The sequence below is a fragment of the Mus caroli genome, chromosome 10, assembly GCF_900094665.2.
Source record: "Mus caroli chromosome 10, CAROLI_EIJ_v1.1, whole genome shotgun sequence".
Classification (NCBI taxonomy): Eukaryota; Metazoa; Chordata; class Mammalia; order Rodentia; family Muridae; genus Mus; species Mus caroli.
Window position 1 is genome coordinate 49,369,301 of NC_034579.1, and position 5,385 is coordinate 49,374,685.

General features: G+C 33.5%; 1 long non-coding RNA gene across 1 annotated transcript in view; it reads left to right on the plus strand.

Annotated features, from left to right (window-relative positions):
• Positions 1-5,190: 5,190 nt before the first annotated feature.
• LOC115032117 overlaps positions 5,191-5,385 on the plus strand; it is an 11,873-nt gene continuing 11,678 nt past the window's right edge. The window contains exon 1 of the long non-coding RNA XR_003837750.1: positions 5,191-5,253. This is a non-coding gene — a long non-coding RNA (uncharacterized LOC115032117). The remainder of the gene's footprint in view (positions 5,254-5,385) is intronic.

Sequence of the window (5,385 nt, forward strand, 5' to 3'; positions counted from 1 at the left end):
GTGTATGTGTGTGCATGCATATCCTTGTAACTTTCTCATATTCTCCACCTCTACTCCAATCTCTTCCCAAATTGTCTCCCTTCAGCTGATACATCAAAACATAACATTGCACCTCCAATGGTATAAGATGTAATGTTTTAATACCTGTATATGTGTATTGCATAATGCTTAAGGCAAGTTGCACAAAACTCTCTAATAAAATATTTATGAATTTTCTATGGTAAAACTAATACAATATTTATGATTTCTCTATGGTGAAACTTCAAATCATTTACTCTAGCTTTGTAGGATACAGGGTATTGTTATCTATATTCATCACACTGTGCAGTAGCCCAGCAGGACTTCTTGTTCCATCAAACTATATCCATGCACTCATAGAACACACTCCGTTCACTTCTCTCACTACTTTCTCCCGTCACTGGGAATCACTGTTCGGCTTTCAGCTCCTATGGCATCAAGGGTGGGTTTGGGTTGTTTTTGTTTTGTTTTGTTTTGTTGCTGATGTTTTCTTTTTAACATCTACATACAAGGAAGATTATGCTTTCCTTCCTATTTTATCTTCTTTGCCTGATGTATTTCAGCTGCCATAAAAATTTTCATTTTCACTCTTGAATGCTATTAAGTGAACCTTCAATAATACCATTTTGTTTTAAATATTTTTATAGCTTATATGTATGTTTTCCCTTAGTAATTCTGTAGACTCAGTATCTCTTAACAAATGTGTTAACCCTTTTCAAAATACTGCAGCATAAATTATTCCTATTTGCAATGATCTAGTTAACAAAGGTGGACCAGTATTAATATTTCTGACTTTTGGCTGAAGTTTTATGTGTAAAACATTGGCAACTTTTTATATTAAATGTCATTTGTTCATACTTTTATCTTTAATGTGTGTGTGTGTGTGTGTGTTTTGGAACTAAAATATAGCTACATCCATTCCACTTTTCTTTCTTCCTTCTAAGACCTCCTATAAGTCCATGTTTCTCTGTCTCTGTCTCTCTTTCAAATGTATAGCCGGCTTTTCTTTAATTGTTACTGTTCATATATGCATGTAACATATAAATACATAAATATATAAGTACAATGTTCTCAGTTACTGTACTTCTGTTTGTACTTATGTAATTTTAGGGCTGACCAATTGGTATTGATCACCAAGTTTGGGGTTACTCCTGGGGAGGACTGTCTCCTCCACCCTCAGTGTTCTTTAGCTGTCTATAGTTCTTTGTTTAGGAGGTGGGTCTCTGTGAGATTTCCCCATCCATTTTAGCATTTATGATGGTGAGGTACTTGTCCTTGTCTTACTTAGCCATTGTGGTTGTAACTTTTATGGTCTTATGAGCTTCATTACGAACATTGTGATTTTTCTTTATTTATTCTAAATGTAAGAACATAATCTAAAATCAATGTGGTATTAATTAACACAATGAGATTTTATGCACATTTGTTATGTGTGATAAATATACTGTACTGTGATGGTACATTTTTATTAACTTAACCCAAATTGGAGTAATTGGGAATAAGGAACCTCAAGTAAGGAGATCCCTCTATCAAATTGGACTTTGTACATGTCAGAGTTTATGTTTTAAGCCAAACATTAAGTTGTTTATGTTGTAATATTTTTCTTCACAATATTTGGTAATTTTGTTGCTAGTTTTTCTATCTCTACCTACCTATGTTGAGGTCAGAGGATAAGGCTTTTATGTGGGATTTCAGGAACAAAACTTGGTTCTTCAGATCTTTACAGTCAATGTTTCGCTTACTGAGCCATTTGCCCACACATATTATAATTTATTTGATGGGTATACAACAACCACAACCACAATCACAACAACAAAGATTACTAAATAATTTTCACAAAAAAAAGTTGACATAAGGAGAAATATCCCTTGTCAGAGTAAAGTAGTTTAGAACTCAGATGTGTAAAAAATATATTTTCTGTCTGGCTAAAAAATCAGGGATATAGCAGACAAGGCTCATATGTTCAGAGTGGTAAATGAGATGGATTATAATGTATACTCCATTTCCATGTAGACTATTTTTTCTTAGTTTTCTTTTAGTTTATGATAAGTGGAACTAATTGGGGGAAGTCACAGTATAAGATGCCAGACAGCCTTGGTCTTAGAGTGCTAACTGAAGGTCTGTTTGCCTGGAGTACTGTGGTGTGCTTCAGGCTACTGTGACATCAAATGGTTGAGAATCAATGTGAGCAAATCTGGAGATGGACGTGAATGGCATGGTATTCTGGGAAAAGTAGGTTCACAACAGGACTGTAAACCTGTTGTACTGCAATGTGGAGAAGATTACAGAACATATGATCAAAAGCTTCTGGGACTGGTACCCAAAATCAGAGATTCTAATGAGACATATCCAAACAGGGCTTGTGTAATTCTATTTCTCAAAAGTGTAATTCTAAAGCAGTCAGAAGATTGAAGACCATTGGTCAAAATTATGTAAAGGTATCAGGTAAGTGTTCTTCATATGCAATGCAAGGTCAAAGTTCTTGTATCCAGGGCCTTCACCTTTACACACACACACACACACACACACACACACACACACACACACATTTCAAATTAAATACAAATATTTTTGTTTTAAAGCCTTCTGGAATGGTATGTGAGTACCCAGGCTATATAATAGACATTCCTTTTCAAGGCACTAGGAAATAAGCACTGTTGTTTTATCCAGTTGAGTAGTTTTTTTAATATATATAAAGGCAATGATTATTTCAATATCTAAGGCAAATGGGCAATTGGCAGAAATAAACAGCAAAAAATAAAGCAAATCTGAAACTTATCCCTGGCCTGACCAATTTGAGCTATAGGAGAAATGGTGTCTAGTACAGTCTCATGTATGGGGAAACTTAGAAAAGAGTGAAGAAATCTTTTTTTTTTTAAGCAAGCTGAATGAATGCGTTAGCTCTATTAGGATGTCAGCAACAAGACAGAAACAGGTGGTAGACCAGGAACTATGCTAAGAGAAAGAAGACAAACAATTGAAACACTAAAGTGAATATAGAAAATACAACATATTAATATGAACTCAGGAGTAGTAAGTGGCAATGCTATCAATGCTATAGTAGGCAGTAGATTCAAGCAGGTGTGTGAAATTAGGAGGTCAGCTTCAGGCTGTCAGAATCTGATGAATCTGCACAATGAATATCTGAAATCACTTGAAGAGAAACACTGAACAGGGAATTTGAAATGTAGATTCCAAAGAGTCAACAGTTAGCGTCAGTATGACTCAAATGGAAGCAAATGTATGGCCTTAAAAGTCAGGAAACAAATGCTGAGATAGCACTGGGCTTTGTAAACGAACAGAAGTTGGAATTTCAAGAGGTAGAGATGCTTAGAGAGAGACATGGCAATATAGTACATCTGCATCTTCTTCTTTCCCTGGATTGAAGGATTAAAAACTAGACATGGTATAATAGCATATCACACTGCAAGGATCACCCAGGGGAAATATATAAGCCAAACATTAAGTACATGGGTTTTACAGGGCATGTAAGGTGGATATATATGCAGATACTCAATAATAAAAGTCAGATTGACAATAACAATCTGGGAAAACAATCTTATTCAAAAAATGTGTAAGAAACAAAAAAATAAGGAAAATGTTTTATATGAGTTTGAGTAATGTCACATAAATTTAGGGAGACTAAACCCATCAAGTTATTGGTAGGGGTGTGTGTGTGTGTGTGTGTAGATACACACATATACAATAATAAAGAAAAAAAGACATAATAAGAAATAATAGGAAAAGAAAAAAGAAAAGTCAGGAGGGCATAGACAGGATTAGAGGTAGGATAGCAGTGAGGGCCTGAAAGAAGGAAAAAGAAGAGTGAAAGAGATGCCATTCTATTTCAACTAAAATTACACAGAATAAAAATATATAGAACAATATAAATGAAAACTAAGGTAAACTAAAACATGATAGGGTTTTTGCACAGCTCAGTGCAAGTGTACATAAGCAGTTTAAAAACATGGAAAATATGAAATAAAAGAATGAGTTAGTTAGATGTCTACTAAGTAAAACAAAGGATATAAGGACAAATCAAGATGTTTTTGTTAATGGAATAATAAATATTTTCCAGACACCTAAAATGATTGACAGAAGATGGATTTTAACAAAATATTGTTCAATACCAAAATATTAAAACCAGAAACAAAATTTCAAGATACTTCAAGAGTGAAATCAGGTTTCCAAAAAAGATTTATTCATATAGAAAAAATGTGAACAAACAACATGAGCAAAACCAAATACAATCTAAAAAAAGCCAACGATGTAACAAGATCATTGTGAATATATCAAATGTTTACATCTTATAAACACAACAGTCAGGTAATTTGAGAGAACGAAAAGATGGCTTAGTTGGTAAAGTGATTGATGCAGAAACATTGAGACCTGAATTCTAATTTCTCAGACCCTACCTCATAAAAAGCCTAGTTTGGCAATCACTAGTGTAATGCCAGCTATGGAAATCAGAGACAGAAGGATACCACACCTGTCTCAAAAGATGAAGTTTGGAGAATGGTAGAGCAAGTTATCCAGCTTCAAGTTCTGGCCTTGACCATTCATAGACAAAGCTCCTTCTGTAAAATGTCCTGTCTACTTAGGAAACATATTTCTATTTTGATTATTCTGCATAAATTATTATTTATTGGTCTTCATACAGTCTTTGTCTATGTTGCAAACCTCACATCCTTTTCAAGTGTTGTCTTTTGTATGTCTTGTTACTACTACTTGTCAACAGAAATACTTAACTATTTTCAATGATTTTATTTATTTATATGTACAGTCATGGAGATCAAACTCAGAGTATCACATTTGTTTGGCAAATACTCTACCAGTAAGCTACATCCATTGTATTTTCCTTTTTGTAATTATTAATATGTTTTGTATTTTATCTTAAATGGTAACCAATTGAAAAGGCATAAAGATATTCTGCAACTTTATCATTGGTAAATGTAACTACATCATATCACATTTACTTCTTTACTCTACCCAGAATTACTCTCTGTGAATATTACAAAGAAACGTCAATGCCTTTTGAAATCCTTCAACTCAATAGCATTTATAGAATGATGAGTCTTACGCATTGAAGGGAGTTGTCTTGGTTCTCTTGAAGGATTCACCTACCTGGGAAGGCTGTACAACTAAGAGATTTCTGTTTTATTTCATAGGCCTGTTTATTGTTCTTCCAATAATGCAGTTCTGAATAGTTGAAATTTTATGTGGCCTTAAAAACCTGTAAGTTTTCTCACTTTTCTGCCTTAAGATTATCTTGTCTTTTTTTCTTTGTACTACTATATCCAATTGTGTGTGTGTGTATATATATATATATATATATATATATATATATATATATATATATATATATAT